General features: G+C 45.6%; 1 protein-coding gene and 1 long non-coding RNA gene across 4 annotated transcripts in view; one reads left to right on the plus strand and one right to left on the minus strand.

Annotated features, from left to right (window-relative positions):
- The window catches only part of roraa (RAR-related orphan receptor A, paralog a), a 147,077-nt gene that overhangs the window by 59,158 nt on the left and 63,396 nt on the right, over positions 1-24,523 (plus strand). The window lies entirely within an intron of this gene.
- Positions 12,616-14,487, minus strand: LOC115250965 (uncharacterized). Of its 2 annotated transcripts, XR_003889486.1 has the most exons (4): positions 14,448-14,466; positions 14,229-14,381; positions 13,112-13,132; positions 12,616-13,014 (listed from the first exon to the last, which is right to left on the minus strand). It is a non-coding gene; the product is annotated as an uncharacterized lncRNA (long non-coding RNA). The 2 variants fall into 2 exon arrangements; XR_003889485.1 differs by having other exon boundaries at positions 14,229-14,487.

Consider the following 24,523-nt stretch of genomic DNA (forward strand, 5'->3'; position numbering starts at 1 on the left):
TTATTGCCGGTGAGATGCTAAAATTTGGTTTATTTAACTGCCCTTCTTACCTTTAACCTGCTCCATGCTCAAAGTTGAGCAATATTTTGCTCCCACCTCTGCGGCTCAACCGCTCTACCTTTCCACAAAGATTCCAGCGAAGCCTCGTCTAATTGGTTGCCGGGCTTTAATTAGCTGGGCTCATCTGCATGCCTGCCATTAGGAATTCAAACAGGGCGGAGTGATAGCTGACATTCCCCCCCCCCCCCCCCGTGCTTCTCTCTTTCCAGAATCCTTCCCTCTGATTCATCTCATCTTCATTTCCCCAGATCCTGTTTTTAAAGTTTTATTTAGGTTGTCATTTATTTAACAAGGGATTATTTATTTAGCGCATCAAATCATTCTGGAATGAATATTTATATATTTGTGAGGGTTTTAAATATTTACACGCTCTCTCCGTTTCTGGTTTTGGAGCCAGTGTAATGAGTGCTGTTGTGGATTTCGAGGGGAATAACAAGACCAGTTTCAAAGTGAAAAGTCCTTTGAATATATTTCAAACTTAATTGGTATGAATTTATTATCAGGCCTGATGCTCTGATCATGGCTTAATTGGAGGTATATTATTATGGACTGAATTAACAGAGGTTAATGATATGTTGTTGATATTCAATGGCGGCGAGTGATTCCCCGTCAGCGGTGGCGTGTGAAAACACTCGGTGACACCGTGACCCCCGTGTCAGCTGCTCTAATACGCTCGCAGACTCCTACTCGACTAAATTCTATTAATCCACAAAGAAGCTTAGCCATATTTGCCCCGATGCTTGCGCCTTCCCTGCATCTTGTTTTACAGGGAAACGATTGTGTAATGGCGGCTTATGAGGGAGGACCGTGGACGGGGGCCCTAACTTTGACCACGGAGGCCCCCAGAGCGCCTTCGGCCCGAGCAGGCGAAGCGAGCTGCAAAGTTGGGCCCTTGGAGTCTTGTTGACAGCAGCTGCAGACAGTAGGAGCACACAGAACGGAGCGTGATTGCTGAACTCAGAACGCCTCTCCACACTAGACACCCCCCCCTCCCAGTGTTAATGACTAACCAGAATGAGAAGTGGAGAAGAGGAAGAGCCTGGAAGAGCCTGATTTGTTCTGCATGCTAAATATGGCCTGTAATCTTTATTCCTCTGAGTGCCTTATTAAAAGTGAAAGGAAGATGAAATCCCACCAGCCAGCCCATCCTTTCTGCTGTTTATTAGAGGGGCTTTTCCTCTGCTAATATTGAGGTTATGGTAACCTTAGCGGTGATAGATGCGTGGTGTGACTTTAGGTAATAATAGCAATGATTGATTCCCACCTGAACCCTGGAGGTGTAATCCAGCAGGATGGGAGAGATAAAGTGGCAACCAGCATCTAAGAGATACACAGAGAGGCAGATTGTATCCAGCGTCCCTGTTTATCATCCCGCAGGCAACAGCCCCTCGTCACAATTTATGATGTTCCCCCCCGGCTCTAATTCATCATCCATTAACTACTCTTTTCTCCTCTTAAATCCAACTCTATTTCTTAGTTTTACCAGATTTTTAGTTTTTTTTTTTCATACCCCAGAATTGCATCTCAACCACAACTGCATTTTATCGCGGTCATAAATTCCAGAATTGAACAAAAATCCAAACCTAGGAACCCACTCAGCATTTGCATTATTATCCCCCACTCCGTCCTGTTCCGTGCAGCTGGATGGAGTCCCACTCGTGACCCCCCCACCCACCACCCCACCCTCCCCATCATTATGTAAACAGATCACCAGAATTATAGAGAATGTGATCAGCATATTTTTCTGCCTGTATTTGCATTATGGCTCGCGTGTCGGGGCGCTAATGAAGTTCAAAGACAAGTGGAGGCCCAGATATTTAGAGTTTTTATTAAGCTCCACACCTTTTCCGTTCCTGTTGCGGCAGCGGCTTGGATGGCGCATCTATTATTCCATTAGCAGGTAATTAATGACTCTCATTTGTGTAACTGTTATTAAGCCCTTTGAAAGATTGTTTGTGCTCAGATGAAATGAAACACATCCCAGAAGCCATCCATTGTGGCGGATAGATTAAAAGAGCAATAAGGGTCTTTGAAAAATGATATTTTATCTCCTGTAATTTTTCACGGTACCTCGGGGGCAGCGGTGACAGGAAAACACTGCAGTCCTCCTTCATGTTGATCTCCTTTTTTTAGTCAAACTACCGAGGGAGTTCACTAAGTGTGATTTATTCATCCCCTGGCCAGTAAAAGGTGTCAGCCAGGTGAAAATGGATGCTGGGAGTGTATTGACAGGAGAAATATGGCGTATTCAGAGGGAGGGGCGCGGCTTACGAAGGTCTGGATTCTTCTCCTGCAAAAGTTTTTTTTTTGTGTGTGCACCATTTGGCTGTTAAAAAAAACCCCAAAAACATTTTTTTACTTGTTTGGTGCTGCTGATGGGGTGGGGGAAGTGTAATAAATACATCTCAGAAGGGAATCTGATTTCTCACAGATCAAATCGCCTCTTTTGTTTGCGCTTCTCTATCTTCCAACGTAGAAAGATCAAGCATTTCTTTCTTCCTTTGTCTTTTTTTTATCTCCGTACTTATTGAAGAACAGGAGGATGGGGGGGGAATCAGAAGCGCGCGTGTCTGGTGGACAAGCATCCATCTTTTCCAAAGCAGCAACTGTGAAACGCTGGCACTGGCATTCCACAACTCCAGCTGGAAAGGCACAAAGCATCTCTTTGGGATTTATTTTTAGCATTTGCAATGGCTCTTATGAAATATTTCATAAATAATGTGAACGTATTAGACGGGGGAGAGAAGCGTCGCCAGTCATTCTATATGCACTGCCATAGCAACAAGATGTTCCGCCTTTATCTGTTTAGGGCCCGCGATTCTTAAACTGTTCATTGCCCACGTTTCCTTTTTTAATCAGAGTGTGTTTGGGATCCCCTGCAGCAGGGATCTAGATAAAAGGATTAACTCTGCCTCGACTAGTTAACCACATTTAGACTTTGCCAGGCAGACCCTCAAAATGAAAATAGATGGATTTTAAATGCATCAATGTGTCATCTAGCAGCGCGTTTATGAAATGATCAATAACTATATAAGGACATTTAAGATGAAGTCAGCAGCATGGGGACATTTTGTATATCATCATGTGGCATTATAGTGAATTTTTTCTTTCTTTTTTCGTGCGTCAGCGCTGTAAATGTACATTTAATGCCATTTTAAGCCATTTCTCTATAACCTAAAGAGGGAGAATGAGGGTGCAGCTGTGTCCTCTGGTCAGAGGGACCAGACGAAGGTGCTGGCATCCATCATTCACTGCTTCTTTCGATCCAGCAGGTCTTGCTGTAATCACAGAGCATTATGCCGGCCACAGCGGCACCGTCGGCTGGGTAACCCGGTACAGCAGGGGAGGACCCGCTCCTTTGTCGCTGCAGTTAGCATTAGCCAGAGATTTGCATACATTTCTCTTGGAAGCATTAAAGAAATACAAAAAAGGCCTAATTCACTATTGAAAGTCTGCCTTGCCAGATTAAAAGTGTCCATTCAGAAGTGTTGTACTTTTTATTTGACTCACGTTGCCGTTTTAACAGAAAATTGGCCAAAAAAATCATTTAAAATAATTGCTGCTGCGCTCTTTCTTAGTCGGCCCATCCCATTTCTTAAAGAGAGAGGAAGAACGACACTTTTTTTTTAACGCAGAAATAAATTCAAATAGATTTTTTGTACTGCCGTGACCATGTTGTCATTGTAAAGTCGGTATGTAACAACTCAAATGGTAAATTGTCAGTTAAAATTTGCACTCATGGTTCATTTCTGCCTTTCCTCCCGTTCTCGGGTCTGTCCGGGGCCGTGGCTCGGGCCCCGCCTGTGCTGCACTGAAGTCTGAATGCGAACATGTGAACAGTGCTCCCAGATGGAGTGCCCACAATTCTTATCGCTCTGACCTGAATTCTGTGACGACAGATAATTTTACAAACAGCTGGAGCTCAATCAGAGCCCACTTGAAATATGCCACCTGCCACTTTTACATTAGGAAGCATGCTGTTCCAAATGGAACATTTTCACTTGTATTTATGATTATTTTACAGGCAAACTTGGTCTCCTCACGGAGCCTCGAGTGCCAAATGATTTATTCCTCCCCCTGCTGCCACCTCCACTGTGGTAAAGGGGTGGAGGGACGGGGGTAAGATTTACTTTAAGTTGTCTCTAAGCCTGGGGATGCAGTCAACAAGGGAAGGGGAGATATAGTATTTGTATTTAAGCCCAAATCCCGCGCCCACCACTCTCACCGCCGCCCCCCCCCCCGGCCCCACCACAGTTTGTTGTTTACAGCGTTTGCATGAATTTACGAAGCCATTAGTTTCCACACTTTTCAAAGTAAGCAGAGGATGCAAATTATTTTTTTTGACCAGGAGGCAGAAATCCACGTCTCCGGGCCCGAGAGCGGCCGCCCCCTTTTAGCACCTCCTCTCCCAGCAGGTGTCAGTGTTCCAACTGGGACGCACGGAGACACAACTTTCTGGGACCAGCTTAAACTGGAGCTTTACCATTGTTTGGGTCACGATTGTTCATGCAACAGGTGGAATCCAGGTAAAAGAGGAACCTGCTTTACCATTTCATATTCTGCCATCGTGGTGATGATGGAGTTACGTCAACATCTATCTTTTCAGTTATGAGTTTTGCATTTGTTATTATTTACATTTTTATTTCAAACTATTCAAACTGCTCATCAGAATACAATTAAACGCGCTCATTGTCACAGCCGCAGCTCAATGCCAACCTTCATCACACTCATAGAAAATCAAAGCTTCTCCTGAACCTCCTCTGGGTTCAAAAGTGCTGCTGAAACCAGACAGACAAAAATAAAAAGGACTGTGGAACTGAAGCGTGGCAACGGGATAAAGCAATTTTAGCCAATTTCCCCTGAAAGCACCATCTTGTCCTATCTGGTGTCAAAAATGTCCTTCAGAGTCGCATCCCGCACAAGGTCGGCCTTATCGCCGAGAACGAGCTGCAGATGATTCCCACTGTCCAGAGGAACAGACATGAGCATCGGGATCAGGCGTCCAGGCATTCACCTGTTGTCAGACGTTCCTTTAGGCTGGTCAAAGCTGACGGAGGGGGAAAGTAGTTGGGCGTTTGATGACCTTGACCTGAGAGTGTCCCCAAATCTGACCTTTCTGACTCGGCTTCTGTGGTAGCCTGAGAGCCGACGCAGACGAACAGTGGGCTTCAGAGCCGTGTGAGGCCGTCTGGCACTGGTCCAGACCAGAAACGTGCGCTGAGCTTCTCTCAGTGCAGGTTCTGCTCCAGGAGGAGCCGCTGTCCTCGGCCGTGGGGCGGCACAGTCGCATGCGTGTCCGGTCTCTTCCTATAAAACAGAATAATGAGAGGAGAATAATAAACACAGAAGGTCCAATCAGAAACCTTTCAAATATCAGAATGATAGTTTTATTAGGATTAAGGAAATTGACTGCCACAGACTCTCAACTCGCACCTCAAGCTGCTCACTGAGATTTTTTCTTTCTCCGTAAAATCCCTCACAAACATTCCTGTTAAACTTGTGACATTTGCCCAAAGGAGGATGAGGCGCATCATTAAAAACAATATTATTATATAGTGTTTAATCTACAAGAATGAATAAATAGACATTCAAGAATAAATTAACATTCATCCCTTTAACAACATTAAAATAAACAAAATCCTGAAGTAATTCTTTGTCAAATGTTTTTTTTCCCCCGTCAGGATGGCAAAAATCAATTAAATGGAGTAAACGAGAGGATCAATGATCAATGCAGGCAACAAAATAAACCACAGTTCATTAAAACTGTGTCAAAAATTAGCATCTGTCATTGAATTCATTGACATTATCAATTCCATGCTGCCCTACAAATAAATAAATAAATAAATAAATAAATAAATGTGGCTTCTTTATGGGGATGATATGTTGATTATTGTTCTGTGATATGAGCATCTTCTAGCTTGTTTATAAATGCTAAATTGCTGCATCAATTAGCTTCATTAACATCTGTTTGTCCCCACTGTTAAACAACTCTATAGAATAATATCAATAAGCATTATTATTATTATTATTATTGTTGTTGTTGTTGTTGTTATTTCTCACTATCATAATGGAGTCACACTTATCTAGTAGGGGGGACTCAGGACACTTACAGCCTGTCTCATATCTTGAACACCTAAATGCTGCTACAGTTCAAAACAACGGCTTTAAAATCTGACATTTCAAGTCATATTTATCTTTAAAAATTCAGATTTTATTTTGTGAATCATGCAGATTATCTCAAGTCGTGCAGCGTGAGTCCTGAACCTCCACATTTCCACATAGGAGTAACATATTAATAAAAACCTGTTTTGAACAATAAAAAGAAGAGGCGCGCTTTCTCTTCACGGCGTTCTGCTGGGAGAATTCTCAGCCTATAGGAGTGTGAGCAGCCATGGCATCCCCCCCCTCAGCACCATCCACGGTGGGGGAGGATGTGGCTCTTTCATGCCTGGAAGGGAAACATTGGCCAGGGACCATAACGTCTGCGCCCCCCCTCAATCTACACACAACTTTCCTACGTGACTATATGTTTTTAGCAGATGGTTCCGTTTTTGACTCAAGAACAAAGTTCTAACGGGGATGCGATTCTACTTGTTGCCATGGGAACAGGGATGGATGAAGATGTTTCACGGTTCAGCGGCTGCCTCGTCTCCGCTCGCGCGTGCGTGTACGTGCAGCCTGTATACGCCGCTGAGTGAACTATACGGCGAACGCGTACGCTGCGCCTCATGTTGGTGTCGCACGTGTGCGCGGGGGGGCTGCTTCCGCGGGCGCTTTTCCTCTCTGGAAGGATATTGTGCTTTACGCTGAAAGGTCAGCGCGGCTCCGAGAACGGATCGGTCCCGAAGAGGCTTTTCCAACCGGCCTGCTAGTTTCGTGATTTATTTGGCGCTGTGACGGCGAGGCAGCGCTCATTTCACAGCGTATTAGCTAACTGTCCAAATAGTGATGATTCAGTCGCACGGCCTCTCATTTTCACATGACACATAAAAGGGAGGATCTGTCGATAAATGCGACAATAACAGCGGCCCGAGTTATCTGCCGCCGGTTTTTTCTTCTTAGCTATGTTTCAAAATGAATATTCCCTCATTTGAGAGGAGCTAATTAGATTGGGTGAGTTGCGTGATATGGGGTCCCGCACATAAAAGCCTCGCTGGGAAGATGAGCAATGGTTGCCTGTACCCCAGACGGCGCTGATAGTGGAACCACTCCTTTAATTCCACTCTCAAAAATCAGATCCTAATTGGGTGTCTGATTTTAGTAACTTGTTCAGCAATTTAAGGAAATTGCTTTTTGAAATGTAACAATTTCAGTGATCTTAAGCGCCTCATTCCTCACTCGGCGCGCCCCACAGGACCGTCTCCTTTCAGGCCTCATCAGGCACTAATTTAAAGGTCCTCCTCTTCGTCTGTGAACCGGTGACCCCATGAAATGTGGCATGCGTTTCATCTGGAAACAGGAAAAACAGAGTCCATGTTCATCTGGATGAAGAAGAAAGCACAGATTTTATGGGTAATCCCTTCACATTGTATGTATTTGTCCTCTTCTTTTGCACATTACAATAGAATAAAGCAAATAAAACACCCATACATTTATAAAATACACACAAGCATAAGCCTGTGACTAGTCATTTCACCTCATTTGGTGGCGTGCAGCCCAAAAACACCTGAGGAAGTCTGTAGTTATCAGAGTTGGCACCTGCAGACCCTGCAAAGAGCTTTTTATTTTGCTCCTCCGACAAAGAGGAAGACCACATTTCCACCGGGGCGTGTCTGAGTGCTGAAGTGTACCCTAATGGATGGTTTTATTCATCAAGTGAGGTCTGTGCACTCGTCCACCGCCGAGCTGCCTTGAGGGACAGTGAGTGATTCCGACCACTCAGCCTCATTATGGAATCATATTAATATTTAAGGGCCTGGAATTGAGGAATAAAGAGGGTAATTGATAGCATCAAATGGAAGTGTTTGAACCCTCTGACAGTGTGTGCTGAAATGCAGATAAACCAATCTCACTTCTTTATAACGCTGTTGTACCATTTAAACCACAGATGGCCGTTTGTTTGAGGTACACAGATGAGGATAAAAGTCTTAAATGAGTGGCTGGTGAGTCCTACAACAGTCGGGGGCTTTTCTTCCCCCCTTTAGCATTAGCTTGGGACCTTTGGGCCATTATTTTTTTGGACAGAGAATGATGAACAAAAACAGTCTAGGCATATTTATTTTAATTTCCTGTTTATTTTAATCTACATAACCCCACTGCACTGTCTTATCTAGATTAAGTACTCAGAAGAGGACGGTAACCTTTAAAATCTTATATGTGTGTGTGTGTGTGCGCGTGTGTGTTAATCAGCTGATTAGAGTGTGCGGAGGGAAAGTGACATGTAAGCATAAATGAGTCTGCAGGCAGTTAGACTGTGAATGATAATGATGCTCAGGAGTTCTACTTAGCATAACATAAGGGACCGCTGCTTGTGCTCATGGCATTCTTCAGAACATAGTCAGTGGACTTTGTTACCGAGCAGCACTAATTAGACTTCGCCACGTTTCGCCAGCGGCTCTACAAGAGCACCATTGTGGCTCGTTTTCTGTAGCCTGTGCATGATTTAGCTTGAGCGTTGCATCAGCCAGTTGTGGCTGTGAATGCTAAGCGAATGTGTAGCATTACCTGTTGGGACATAGAAGCGTTAGCCGCGCGCCACCTGTTATTTGACTGTCGTCTAGCGGCTGATACAATCGTTTCATTGTGGACACTTAGAAACGAGACAGATTGCTCACAGATGCCAGTACACCTGTAGCTACGGCTAATCAAGTATTATCATGCTTTTTTCTTTTATTTGTTTTGACTGCAGCTAACAAAAGCTGATGCTGGTATTGAACTGTGAAATATATAAAAAGCAGTTTTGTATAACGTGAGTGGGACACAATTATTTTAACGCCTATCCCTTTCATCACCATTCAGTTGCACACCGCGATCCAGTGACATTCATGCTATAGCTTGAGTAAACATTTACATTTTAGCCTTAAGTGCTGCTTAAATGCTAAGCTGTTGCTTAGTAGCGCTTGAGTAATGAGTTTGGACAGCCTCCTCTTGTCAGGCTGTGTCAGAGTAAGTGTGTCTGCATGGGCCTCCTGAAAAGGTGGGCAGCTGACCGTTTTTATTTTTGCGGCTAACTTCCAAATACAAACACACAATGACACCGCTTCACGTTTGATCACATCTCCCCGCTGTGCCGCTAATAGCAGCATTGGGAGTCATAATGATGTCGTGTGTGTTGAATGAAGGATGTGTGATTAAGTAGCGGGGCCTCGGAACGCTGAGACGCGGCGTCTGCCGCCTGCGGGAGAACAGTAATGCGCCGATTGTGGCAAGTGAATAAGTGAATTTTTCTTGTGGAGTCCCCGAGTTTGGTATAAATAGATAGCCAATTTGTAAAAATGCCCGAATGAATATAAGCATCTTGGGCCACTCTAATTGGTCAATTTCCCGCCTGTATTGAGTGCCTAGATTGATTTATTGCCTTTTTTAAAAGGCCACAGGGACCAGCCGAACAGCTGTGCCAGCCGTCCGTGCAGAAACTGCTAGAAAAACAAGGGACTGAGCGCCGAGGGTCGGACAGCGGCGAGCGGCGAGCGGAGAGGCATGGCAGACAGCTGGCACAGGCAGACTCTGCTGTCTGGCACCACTCAAGACGCAGGATTTATTTCAGCAAACACTGCCGAGCAGCGCTGGCTGGCTGGAAATCTCTCCCCATTGTCACAGCAAACACACAACCAGGAATTTGCTTGATTGCCACAATACCTTAATCAGGCAGGAGCCTGTGCGAGCGGCGCTGCAGAAAAGGCCTTTTTTTCCTTTTCTCACGGTAGCCGCACACCATCCACTTGACATGGAGAGGGCTCGGAGAGGACGGATTTGAGCGCCGCGTCTCCGGGGACTGGAGCGGTGGCTGCACAACCGGAGCGTTGAAGCCTGCTGTTTGTTCACATCCGCAGTCGCTTGTCCCCCCCCCCCCCCCCAGAACCAGTTCCATCAGGTGTCAGATTTTGATTTACACATACATCCATGTGTGACCTGTAGCCACCTATTGGTTTTTTATGGATATCATTTAGAAAATTAACTGTATTTGTGTAGAAACACCAACGTTGATTAGAAATGTCCTTTTTAAAAAAAAAAAAAATAATATGTAGCTGCAGTTTACAGCAAAATTTATGGTGGTCAGAATGTGTCTGTTGGGATTAAACAGGCTTGTAAAACTGTGAAAGCATAAGAAGGAACGCCTGCATTTATCAGAGCATTTTCTTTCCTCCCTTTCGCCTCGATTTGAATGAAAAGACAACATATTTACAGCCGCTCTGAGGCATCTCTTTGGACGTTCACACCCTTTGTTTCCCAACGAGTCAGAACCCGTCATCGGCGTTTGCTTAAACGTTTCCATTCGGTGTTGAGAAGGCAGCTACAAGCGCTCCATCCAGCTATTAACTCCAGTTCTCCTGTGAAATTGGAGTGCAGATAGCTAAGTGTCTCCTTTTTTGAACTGTGATTCTTAGAAATTCCTGTACTGGGGATTGGGAGCCTGAGTCTTCCACAGGCATTTGAATGCACATTCCGTGAGTCCTCCTCTACAGGCAAAGAAAGAAAGAAAGAGGAGACCAAGAGAGTGTGAGTTTCTACTCAGAGAGAGTGGGGGGGGGAGGCAGAGAGAGAGAGGGAGAGAGGGAGAGAGGGAGAGTAATCACGCAGTCTTCATCTAGTACTTAACTTTAGGAAATATGAGTCTGGTTGAAGATGAAAGGGACTTAATCTCAAATGCCCCCCCTCCCCTCCCCTCCCCTCCCCTCCCCTCGCCTCCCCTCCTCTCCTCTCCTCTCCTCTCCTCTCCTCTCCTCTCCTCTCCTCTCCCCTCCCTCCTCTCCTCTCCTCTCCTCTCCTCTCCTCTCCTCTCCTCTCCTCTCCTCTCCTCTCCTCTCCTCTCCCCCTCCCCTCCTCTCCTCTCCTCTCCTCTCCTCTCCTCTCCTCTCCTCTCCTCTCCTCTCCTCTCCTCTCCTCTCCCCTACCTCTCCTCTCCTCTCCTCTCCCCTCCCCTCCCCTCCTCTCCTCTCCTCTCCTCTCCTCTCCTCTCCTCTCCTCTCCTCTCCTCTCCTCTCCTCTCCTCTCCTCTCCTCTAGGAGACTGCAGGACTGCAGAGTGCATTATGTAATCCCCTCTGAGTCTCCAACGCCTAAAGGTTTAATTAGGGGAGGGGAGACGTGGGCATCTCACCTGCCATCCCTTCTCAAACATTCACCGAGTGATTCCTCCACCTGAGAGGCCTTTCATTCCGTCAGCAGCCCCCCTTCGCTCTCTGATAAAAATTTACCCCATTGATATCTCTTTTAATCTGCTCGCGGAGCGCCTGCTGATGCCTACAGAGCCGCCGAGCTAACCGAGCCTGTCTGCCCGGTGTCCCTGGTGCAGTCTGTGGCTCCAGCTTCCCTCTACTCCTTCCTTTTTCCTCCAGCACCATCTCTCTCTCTCCCTCTCTCTCTCTCCCCCCGTGTCTTCCCTTTTACCCCACCCAATCCCCTGCCAGGCGGTGCAGGCGTGCTCAGTCTGTCAACACTTCCACAGCACTCACACTGTTTGAATGGAAACAGGAGGAACCACACAGACTTGCCAAAACGGGCCCTTCGGAAAGCAGCGGGAGGATGATGTAACCCCAGCCCGCAACAGTCGGGTCCATTGTGTTTCAGCAGATATTCGGTCCCGTCCCAGTTGTTTGCATGGTGAACAGTTGAGTAATAATGTCCATACTTGTAGCTGGGTTCTTTTGCCCATTTGGCATTGAGTGATTGCTGTCATCGGGGGCACGGTGGGGGCCCTCATATGGAAGGCACTGTGGCGTCCAGTACCAGCTGCACTGGGAGCATGGTTGTTATCCCTCAGCATTATGGATTTTTATTTTGTCTACTAGTTGAAATGGTCTTGTAAGCTGCAGCAAATAAACTGTGACGTCTGTAAGGTGGAGCTACAAAGTGGTCTGGCAGCAGGGGGCGCTATAATCAGCATCCACATGCTTTAATGGGGCCCAGAGGTTTTAGCTCCATGAGCATCAAGCCTCACACCCTAGAGATACCAGATATACGTCGCTGACATTATGCTGTTATTAGTTAGCGGTGCTGCTTATAGACTCATGCATGATGTGCTGTTGTTATTATTGACGTTGTTCAGAGTGACGTGTCATTATTCACCGTCATGTTTAATCAGTGGGAGTGTTGGAACATCTCCCAGCAGCTACTGGAACACACCCTGGACAGTCCATCACATACCTACAGGGCAATTTAGCTAGCAATCAGCCTAATGTGCATGTTTGTGGTTCTGGAGGAGGTCCACAGGAGGACACAGAACCTCTTCGCTGCAAGGAAACAGTCTCAAGGCCACAAACATTCACTCCTTTGAATGTAAAAGACTTTATTAGTTTACAGTGAATATGTTGGCGTGCTGCAGAGGACAAAGGTCACCCCTCTGCTTTCTTGGTGTTCCAAAAGTTGCTGTTTAAGAACAGAAACTGCATTTAAATCCCGATGTGCGTGATGGTAAAAATACGTTATAAACACGGTCATTTATTGTGTTTGAAAGATAAACGCGATTGTCATCCGTAGGATTTTTCTTTTAAAAGTGTGGATCAGGTGTAACAAACTGTGTATTTCTATTAGATTATAAACGAAAAGACAAATCTGCGCGTGTTCATTTGTCACATTCAGCGGTGAAACGTGCCTCTGTTGATACCGTCTAAGCGCAGAGTTGAGCTCTAACTTGATGCGACTTGTTTATGTTGGTGCACATTGTTTTGAGCCCTGCAGTGCTCTTCATGTGAAGGGCTTATCAGCCAGAGACGGGGGCCAGCCTTACTCGGGGCTGCAAATCTGCCTCTTCCAGGAAGAGAGAGCGCTCGTGGGTCAGGATTCTCTCCTGCTCCTGGCACACACACACACACACACACACACACACACACACACACACATAAAAGAAAAGCTCCCCTCTTTGCTCCAACGGTTAGCAGCACTTCCCTCACCATGGTGGTTTTCCTGAAGGGCTGCATAATAAGCAGAAATTGATAATGGGTTATTAAAAACTGTGGCTGAATAAACGAAGTGTGTTGTGTATCCATTAGGATGGGAGCTATTATGTCAAACGTTTTGATTTGTGAAGTGGGGTGTGGACTCGCTAATCCAGAAACAGTTGGGGACGCTGGAGGGAGGAATCAAGCCATGCATATAATATGAGAACATTAGTCTGATATATAGACGGAGGGGTTCTGAGCAAGAGAAGTGGGGATGATCGATGAAGTCCGGGGGGAGAGTGTGATGGAGATAAAAATGGACTAAATCACCCCATAAACCTTAAGCTGATTAAAGGTAGACTTGTTCAAAACAGATCAACCTCAGTTAAACGTGACTGATTCTGGTTTTCAGAGGCGAGAAGGCCAATGAGGATGGAACGCTCCTCCTCGCCTTCTTCCAGCCCGGCCTGCCAGACTCCGTCTGGGACTGATAAATCACCCTACCCCGACCCGTCTTCTGTGTTTTCTTTTTCAAATGTGGAATCGATGGATTTTTCCTTCGTTTCATTGACCTGTGCATAATGGCGCGCTCACTCCTCCGCCGTTGGGAAGGAACCCAGCGCTGCAGACGTGCCTGCCCAGGCAGAGACGGGCGGCCTGGGCTTTGTGTTGCTTATTGTTCAGCCTGGAGAAATTAATGTGCTGTGAAATTAGCATTTTATCTGACTGCAGATACAGTAATGGAGGCAATTAGACTGCTGGGGAGAAGCAGTGCTTGGGGTGGTAGAGAGGTAAGGGACAATTCCTGAGCTGAAGGAACCCAGCGAAGAGCTCGGCTCCCAGATAACACAATAACCTCTGCCTAGAGAGCAGCAATGTCTCACCCAAAAGGGCCGTGCACAGGTAAATATCCCTGTATTATTAGGCTGTTAACGATGGCATCTCTATGGACCAGAGCATGTAATGAAGAAAAATGCGTGTTTTAGGCTTCATCCCTCATCTGTTATTTTCTGACATGACACCGTGGATTCGCTGCTTGGGGGGTTGCATTGTCAACTGTCTTTATCACATCTCCAGATTGAAATTGATCTCGCCGATTGTGAGCCCCAGGCAGAGAGGTGGACCTTACCGGATACCGAGGAGCCGCCAGTATGCCACGTTGTCACCTGAAGCATCGTGGCTTGTTTATGCGTTCCTCCCTGGCGTGGCGTCGCCCTTCTGTGCAACAGTTGAGGCCAGCAGTTCCTCATTTGGTCTGCCCCGGCTGTGACTCGTCTGCAGCCTGTCCGTCCAGTGGAATTAGATACTCATTCTGTTATTACTTTCCATTTATAATGTGCTGCGTAACCTCTCAGCTTCTACTGAACTTCCTGCCACAATATTGACACTGGTTGCAGTTACATCTTCAAAGGCTCGAGTGCAGAGCATGAATGAAAGGTTTGCCCTCTTTGGTCTTTGGGACCTCTCAGTTGGTTTGTGAGTTCAATTTAAAGCCTTATTTGGAAAATAGCAGGAAACGGAAAAATAGATGATAGTTGTTATGGGATTTGCCTTTTTGTTGCCAGTTATTAACCTAACTAATGAGAATCCAGCTCTGAAGACTGGAGGTTTGGCATTGCACTCATTAGCTGCCTAATGCTAGTAATTGCTATTTTAGCATTAGCACTCAAACTGAGCAAGCTAATGTACAAGGACACAGCACAGTGCTAAACTGCCCATACACTTTTTTAGCTACATTTTATTATTTTGTCATATTTATTATATTCAGATGTCTGTTCATGTTTACAGAGGGCTCATTATTTGGCTCTCATAACAGTAAAATAATGAACCGTGTGTTGGTAAATTGACTATTTGGATAAAGTGGAAGACAAAATGAGTGCGTCAAAACACATATACAGTAAATACTGCATAAATGAACAATATTTTCCACTTTCTTTTAAGTCCACATCTCTGGCCGACAATGAGCCAATGAAACCACTCATATGACTTAAAAGTACATATGAGATTAAGTTCTTTTTAGTCTCCTGTTTTTACCTTTTCGATTAACGACTGAAGTCGCAGCTCACAGAACCCGAAGAGTCAGAAATCAACGAGGCCGTTACACTATCTGTCACTAAACAAGAAAAATAGAGAAAAGTTGTTGTTTCGCCATATAATATCTGGCTGTTTTGCTACGCAGAGTTGTTGTTGCTTTTCCTAAGTCTGTAATTTTCTGAGCACATGTGGGTCCAAAGCAGTCTGAACGCTTCACAAATCTGTTAGGGCAAAGCCAGCCACCCACCTCCAGCCACCCCACCCCCTACCCCCCATCCGCTTTTCTGAGTAAAGACAGCATGACTTCTGCAGTCTGAGGATCACGCCCAATAAGAACATTATCCCGAAGAGTGCACTGGGCTGGCAAGAGGCTGAGATAATACCCCCTTCCTCCTAAAGTCCGTCGGCTTCACGCTCACAAAAAGAGGCGGCAGCAGACACGGGGAGACCTGAGCAAATGACATCCCCGCAGCACCCATGAAGCCAATTGTTTCCCAACACCTTCAGGGGGGAAAGCGGAAGGATAGCTGGATGCTGGATGCATAATATCCGTGTCCTCAAACACGAGGGTGTGTTCTGTATGTCCATTAGTGTCAACACACCAATGCTAAATGAGGCCTGGCTGTCTTCTCAGAGCGCTCCTCTGACTCTGTGGACCGTGGTAGTTGGTCCACAGGGTATTATCCATTCTGATTGCGAGGCTGCACTGCCTCTGAGGAGCGGGAGATAGATGAGGACACGCCACAGTGCTGAGGTAAGTGTATGATTAGAGAGGCATCTCTGATACCTGTCACTGGCAGCATGTTTACGTGCTAAATGATGCCGATCAAATGGACGAGTGCCAGCCGCGCGGCAGATGAATGAGAGGTCTTAAGCAGCCATTTACAACAGCTTCAGCGTGAGATTAGCCACATTACACCCGTGATGGCAATTCATCTCGCAAACATAAATGGATTCATGCAGCCTGGCACTTTTCTTTCTTCACTAGTTCGTAGTTATGTGGGGAATTGAAAGGCTTTCTCCTTTATTAAAGCTGCTCTTGAATCAGCCACTATTCTGCAACTGACATTCTCATCAGAGTCTCCTCTCTCTGCCACCCTGCTGATCTCAGACCTGGAATGTTAGTTCTGCCCCCACGCTGTCCGGGGGGGGCAATACCGTCCCTAGTGCAAAGCAAACCTGGTTTGAGTTAACAACAAAAGCTGAAAGGCCTGTTTACCATCAATAGGGGCAAAAAAACCTCAGTAAATCTGTCTAGACATCTGTCAGATGTGGAACAGATGGAAGAAAATTATGTCACTCTTTTTTCCCCATCTCTCTCTCTCGCGTGACCACGATGACTAAAGCGTTCTGATCGTGGTGCTGCCATTATTTAAAGGGAGACTTAAATACTGCTTGCAGTTGTTTTCTTTAGTGGTATCACAGCTGCAGCTCTGTAAATGCACCACACTGCCCTCTACAGGTAAATGTTGGAGAAGTTCCCTTCCCTGCTGAGCCAGAAGGCTTCATATTCCTCATCCACATTGACAGAATACAGAAAAAAATAACAGTTTGAAGCTCCTTTGCCCCTTTGATTTATAATGACAAAGTAATTATCACCAGCAACAGATCAGAACCTCAGAGCCTTGAAAAAAAAAAACCAAAATAATTATTTCTAAAGAACAAGACAGTCCCATTCCACCACAGTATTAAAAATGCACACAGTTAAAGGTACTGCAACTTGCTTACTTCCCCTCAAATATTTATTCACTCCAGCGGCCCTTGAAAGCTTCAACAAAGATTGCTTGAAGGGCTAAAATATTAAGTGGTGCTTGTGTGAGAGAGATGCGAACAGGAGAAAGGTACCTGCTCACACCTTTCTATCACTCCGGGCTTCATTCAGTGCTGCTGCATCTCACTGAGAGCCATTCAGGGACTCAGAGTGCACTTACTCGCAGCGCCCGGAGACATACCTCACAACAGCCACAATGCAAACAGCCGTATATCCATTAAGATGAGAAGGGCTGAAACTACACAATCTCCTTTAGCTTTCTGTACGGCCGTGTACTCCCACAAACAGCTCCTGTGTTTATGTTTGTGTCGCGCAGCAATGATTTGATTTGTTTATTTGTTTAAGTGGATTTCCTGACACCGACCCCGCCCCCCCCAATTTTGCATATGCATCATTTCAATTACAGCCACAATTTACCGGATACACTGCGCGGGGAAGTAGATTACAGGCGCGCTGTGAGATGAGGCGGCGGCTAATGAATGTGTGGTGCATCGCCTCGTGTACGAGCTCGTGTTTCACTCACTGTCCCCGTGTGATCGGGCAGAAAACCAGCCGACATAATGAGAGTGATTTTTCTTACAGTTAGAAAAAAGGAGGTTTATTTTTGGACCCGGTTTGAGTTTTAATTAAAGTAATGAAATGAACAATAAGAGTGTTGTCAGGCTTTTTTTTTTGCGCGTCTGTACATGCTGACATGTGGAGATGTTTCATTTTCAATCACCAGTCTTTTTCTCTGTCTTTTGGATATTCTTAAATCTCTTATCTTATTAATCTTTTTAAAAAAAAAGAAAGAAGGCTTTTTTGCCGCAGGCTGCAGAAGAGGAATTTGTGTTTAGTGGATTCCTGTTCCCAGATGAGAAGAGCTAAATGAGTTTGGAGGCTTTCTGAATGCTCTATAATTGTGATGAGGCTCTGCTCCTCTGAACAATTAAAGATGCAGGAGCACCGTCTCTTCTGAGATCCATTCCAGATCACTATCATCGCGACTTCTGAGTAAATCACACAGGCACGCTCGTATCGTAGGTGACCGCCGTCCCTTTAAGAAACCTCAAGCACGGCCTCTCGCCCCGACCTGTGATCAGTGTATTACTCGCGTTATAGTGGCGAAACAGAAGCCTCTCCAGTCTCCCCAGCGGTCCAGCCCTCCCCTCCACTTTCCTCCTCTGCTTAGTCGCACATAGCAGGCTTTATTTGTCCCCACAGAACAAAGCGGGGAACAAAGCTGCATGGCCGTCTGGTGTGTGAAGCTGTGTGGCTATGCTAATGTCTCCAGGCTGGTTCCAGTCTTATTGAATGGGCGAGCAGGAGAGGTAAATAAGCGTGTCTGGATGAGAGGCTGGGGCCAGCGGGTGAAAGAGATGAAGTAAGAGACGATTGCAGGGGTCAGCCTGCGTGAATGCAAATATTTATATAAGTGATTAAAACACTCTGCCCACATCCCGCCCACTTCATTTAAATGAGGAACTAAACTGTAAAACGATTCCTCTCCCGGAGGCAAGTCTCCAAAAGGAAGCAGGGAAAAAGGCATTTGTGGGTGGAAAAAGGGAGCAAACAAATAGTGACGTAAATCTGACTCACTCGTCTTTTTGCCTTCACAATGCAAAGATTAGAGCGCCAGGCTCCTTTACGGATGCAGATTTCATCCCTTGCTTTTCTTAGACTTTCATCTTCGCCAGCGACGAGCCCACAGATATTTCACACTGTCACAGCCATTTCTGACAAAGGGTCAAGACGGTGCATCTGGGCCGCCGCAGTCCGTTTGTTATAGTCCTTAAAACCGCTCAAAATGTGTAAACGTGTTCTTCGTTCATCATGAATGAGAATACAGTACTTTTGATTTAAAATCTCTTTAATCATACCGAGGATCCTAAGATGCACATCGTTGGATATTTATCACAAGAAATCTCGAATACTCTTTTTGGTGAATCTGCATTGAGGATCTTTCAAAGCAAGAGTGGCACCGTTCTCTTTAGGCGAACCAGCATTATTAAATTCACATCAAGCAAATATGAGGACCCTAAAGAGTCCGGTCGGGCGTAATCCTCGACAATATTTATCTCATCAGAATTCCTATATCATTGGATCTCATGTTTGGTTGAAATGATGGGTGCGACAAATGGATTCCCAAGTCGGTCACGCAGCATGACCCGCGGCGGTTCTCCACAGAACCAATCAGGTTCGTCTCAGTCGTTCTCCACATCAGATAACGTCGGGAACCCTGTGGTGGAGTCACTGTAATGCACAGCTGTCTGGAGCTGTGTCCTGCGCTAATTGAAATCAGGATGCGATAACATGGTTGTCGCGTGTGAAGTCAGAGGAGGCGGACTTCAGCCGACGTGTCGCTATGATGCTGCGTCGATGTGGCAGCCTTGATCATGTCTGCAGCGACACACTGCTCTGCTGATCCAGATTTTACGATAAATAAATCAGATGACTTTATTTACATGTAAGTGGTTCAAGCCAGAGCAATAGCACGTCTCAAAGTGCATTTTAAGTTGATTAGCCTCATCATATAGCAATTACGTTGTTCCCAGCGTGCCACTACTTGGCTGCTTGTTTTGCTAATGAAAGCTTTGGGCTCAAGAGCTGTGGTAAGAAAAAAAAAATCCTCTAACAACAAAACACAGAAGTTACCATCACCTCCTCGCAATAAAAAAAACTATAATATTATAGAAACTCAAGTCTGAGAAAAATGACGCAGCATATTTGAATCAGAAAGACAACTCAATATCATAAAATACAATAATACAGAATCTAAAGTAAAGTTTGCAGACCAGTATACAGCATTTAACTTCAGTGGGTCTAAATGAATTGAATTTACAGCAGATTGAACAAACATAATCCATTTGAACTACTAATAAAAATAAGTGATGACAAAATATTACATAAAATTAAATATAATAGGTGATTTTAAAAAGAAATATCTAAATCTTCTACAAAACATTTGACCAACTCATGTGTTGAGCCATGGTTGCCATGGTAATTGCATCACATATTAAAAAAATGCTTTTCTGCCTTCAGTAACACTGAGGTTAACAATTTTTTAAAAAGACACTTTCTTTGGATTATTATTTGCTAATGCCATTAAATCCAAATAATTACTGTCAGACTGAGACATACAGTATATAAAGTGTTTTCTTTCAAAATATAGATTTTGTGTTTGTGAATTCATACAGTGTTGCTGATTTGGATGTTTTTCTCCTGCTAATGTGCAGCATTGATTAGCATCTTACCTGGCTTTCTGTACTTCATCTCTCTGTGGTGTCCAGGGGAAGCAAGAGGCTGATTAATTTTCACAAATACGGCACAATATGTTGACAGCGGCTCTACTCAGGTGGAACCTTTATAGTGGAGGGTCCAACAAAGTAGCAACCACTTCCTGTTGCATGATTAGCTGGAAACATCTGGGTGAGTTTAACCTGTCTAGAGAGGTGGACATGAATAATATATGTCGACCTTTTGACTGCTCTTTTCTATGATTTAACTTTAGTAAACATCAATTATTTCTTCAGCTAAATTCTATGAACACACAAACAGCATGTGACTGTTTTTGCCTTTCATGGTGGCTGTTGGCATCGTCACATACAGGAGCTGTGGGGCTCTCGTTGCCTGTAGCACTGCTATAATCCAGCATTTGAAGAGGATCTGTTTTGGGGGGAATAGAGACAAAGCATCTATGTGACCGCCACCAAAGCCCAGCTCTGCAGGCTGCCCTCCAGGGGGTCGATGCTTCTGTAAGCTGTGGGGAAAGCAAGGTGAGGGCAAAGCAAGGCTTGTGTGAGAAACCACGGCTGGCCGGGATCACATGCGTCCCCGCAAGGTCAATCCAGTGACTCCTGACGTGGTTTGTTGCATTTTCATCCCCCAGCAATGCTCCACTGACCTACTTCCTTTTAATCCCTCGATGTGACTTTAATTGACGAGAGGGAGGGGCAGGGAGGGGAAAGGGGTGTGTCTGTGTGTTCTGAGAGGGGGCAGCGGGTGCAGACAAGGGCATGGGGCGGTGGTGGTCGGGGGGCTGCAGAGTGCAGGAGCGACCAAGAGAAGGGCAGATTTCAGAGCCTGAATGATTTCCTGCTGCCACTGCTGCGTTCGGGCCACAAATTAATTTGATTCTGTTATGTAACTGTAATCATCATCCTCTCTAATCACATCAGTGGCTTTGTGAGACACCCAAAATAGAGGGATTGTGGGCTGGACAGGGGGAGGGGCCGACCAAAGGGACCGGTTATTGTGGGACAGGAAAAGTAAGAAGAACGTGCATCAGTAAAAGACAAAGTGCCAAAAAAAGGAAAGGCCCCTTCCACCTATAGGGGGGGGGGGAAATCACATTAATCGTGTCCCTATAGGTGCATTATATTCTACATAGTAAAAATAATTTGTATTTATTTTCTGACTAAAAGGTCTTAGACAGGTGACAGTCGGATACATCAGGTAAAGATCTGTTGGCTGGACAGATGAGAAAGTGTCCAAATGCTCTCTTAGATGGCGTCGCCATAGAGCGGCAGAATTTCATGTTTCCTGTTGACAGATGTGACCACATCTGCTGGTCTGATAAAGAGTGGTCTGCATCGTCGCTTAATTTGAGGCTCAAGTTGTTGCAGAGGGGTCGAGGGTTAATTGATTGGATGCGGGCTACCTCTTGTGGGCTGATTGGTTAGATGACTGCAAATACTCTCTGTAAATTAGAGTCCGGTGTGACATAATACCCTCGTGCTGCTGGTTTCTTGGCATTGTTTTAAAAAATCCATGCAATGTAGGTCCTTTCCTTTAATTTCAGCAGGTGCAAGAGTTTCAGTGACACCTTTATGAGCATCGACATTTCCTGTATCATGTGATTCTATACCATTGCTTTTATTTTTGCTCTTCAGTCACCCAAATCTAGATGGCGGCCGATATCTATGCTGTGGAAGCTGATAACCACGCTTTGAACCATGTTAGTACATGGTTAGGTGACAAATACACGGGGTGTGCAGTGGCTTTTGCTTTGCATCAGGGCGGCTTGTTTGTGTGTCATGTGTTTATTGTTGCGGAAGGGCAGGAGGCCTGCGGTGTGCCTTCCCCCCCTCCAGCTGAAACCTGTCAGTTGCCCTGGGGAGCTGGGCCCAGGTTTACAGGACAGCTGAGGCAGGCCTGACAGCTCGGCTCATCTCGTTTGGAGCAAGGTATGCCGCTTTGCCGCTCACTGCATGGACAGGATTTGTTCCCTTCCTGCCACTTTACATCCACAAGCTCTACATTTAATTAGAATCACTTGTCGTGTCTTGTATATCACCTGGTCCTCTTGGTGTCAGCTGTCAGCCAAAGAAATGTGATAGTTATTCATTGCTCTGTGCAAGTGCAGCACCAAGGTCACAGGACTCAATGCAGCTTGAGCTAACTGTGCTTAATGTTCACATGTCCGCACTGTATGTGTGCTGTATAGCTGCTCTTTTTACCTCACTCATAGAACAGCTGAGCCCATTTCAGTATGGCAGAGTCTGTGACGATAGAAGCCCGTAGGGAGCAATGGTTCGAGAAGACCCACGGTGTGTTTTCATACCTATAGATTCAAATGAAATGTCAACTGGGGGTGACATATGGACCACGTTTAGGGTTAGGAGACTTCTAACACGTACTGTTCCCACTTTTTTGTTCCCTATTAATTTGGACATGCATCCGATATGTGTCATCAATAAAAAGGAGAAGATATTTTTGGTACTCAACACTGCAGTTTGCAGGGAAACCACCTGCAGGGATCCCTTTTCCATTGAAGTGGCATGTCGTTCAGTTGCACATAGATAATGCATACATTATGAATGTAATAACCTTTGACCTACGCAGCTCTTGAATGTTTAATGCCTCACATGAGATGGCTGTACTCTGCCTGTTGGGTCTGTGTTGGCGGCTCCACCATGACTTTGTCCTCATCGTTTTAAAGGGTGATGTCTTTTCCTTTTTTGTCCCTCCCTGGTGCCCTGTCTACATCTGTGCATGTGTGTGTGTGTGTCTGTCTGCCTGCCTGCCTGTCTGCCTGCCTGCCTGCCTGCCTGCCTGCCTGTCTGTCTGTCTGTCTGTCTGTCTGTCTGTCTGTCTGTCTGCCTGTCTGTCTGTCTGTCTGTCTGCCTGCCTGCCTGCCTGTCTGCCTGTCTGCCTGCCTGCCTGCCTGCCTGCCTGCCTGTCTGCCTGCCTGCCTGCCTGCCTGTCTGTCTGCTTCAACACTCCTGTTATATAACTTCTTTTTCCTTCCTTTGACGTCTCACTGCTTTGGCAGTCAGCTGACAGCACCCAAATGTCTGCTGGTAAACACACGGCTTTCTGTCTTTCTTTTCCTTTGGTTTCCTGACCCCACCACCACCATCTCTTTTTCCCTTTCACCCCCGCCTCCTCTGCTCCTTACTCTTTAGCGATTAGGGATTGATTCTCTCCTCTGTCCCTCTGCTTCCATTGGTTGGCTTTCATATCCCCGGGCCAGTTTCCACATATTAGCACCCAAGGCCAAGAAGGCGGGCAGATACGCATTGCCTGCCATGGCCCATGGATCCTGCGAGCTAGTGAAAAATGAGCTTTGGAGAGGCAATAAATTGCATCCAATTTAAAGATGAAGGCAGAAATAAATTTCTCTTTTCAGAAGTCTGGAGAAATGGGAGGGGGAGCAGCCCCTAGATAATTTCAGTTCTATCGTTTTCATGAGAATATTTCTTTGAAACATCATTTTTGGTCGGACTTCATGAAATAATTATAATGTCCCCACTATAGATGGTCTTCTTGAGTTTCAGCAGGTTATGAAAATAACAATTCTTGTCTTTGCTAATGTGTTCTGCATCCCAAATGAAATGACAGTTGAGCCAGAGAAGACAGTCAGACGCGCGCACATTAACGCATGCATGCGTGCACACCCCCCGCACATGGAGCCTCCCCATCTCATCACTGCATTATCCTAAATGAACTGTCCAAGAGGCTTAGGCTCTCAGCTCAGCGCTGCAGAAATCTGCAAGAATGAGGGTGCGCGCGAGATAGTTTCAGCAGTGATGAAAGGAAGTGACTAGTAATGACCACATCGACTTTCCATCTCCTACATCCACCCCTTCTTCTCCCCAAAAATGTTCACAGAAGCCTCGGAACCTTTCCGTCAAGGAAACTCCATAATGGCTCCAGAAGAAAAAGAGAAGTTGGCAAAATAAAAAAACCATTTCAGCCTGTAAAGATTTTATCCACGGCATTAACCAACTGAGAGCCGATCGCTCCTTTTCCCCATGGTGATGCGCACGCCTCCTATTAGTCTCTGAAGCCCAAACTCCAGGCTGAAATGTTTCCCTTTGTGTTCAGGTAGAGAGAGCATTGTGTGCCAGTGTTTTTCCTGTGTGTTACCCTGCCTGCCAAAAAAACAGTGGAGGAGACATGAGGGGGAAACACTCTGGAGAATTGCATCCCATCCCATTCTGTTTTTCTTTTCTGTTTTTATTTCTCCAAGAGATGTTTCGTCTCACTTAAAAGGATGTGTTTCTCAACACCGTTTCAGTGTGCTGACATCCCAACTGTGAGGTGCTAAAATTGCCACGGGAAAAAAAAAAAAAACTGTGAAAATTGTCAGCGTCTGGTTGTGGTGCCCGTGAACTCCAGAAGTTCAACATGAAAAA

This window comes from Takifugu rubripes, chromosome 9 (genome assembly GCF_901000725.2).
Source record: "Takifugu rubripes chromosome 9, fTakRub1.2, whole genome shotgun sequence".
Classification (NCBI taxonomy): domain Eukaryota; kingdom Metazoa; phylum Chordata; class Actinopteri; order Tetraodontiformes; family Tetraodontidae; genus Takifugu; species Takifugu rubripes.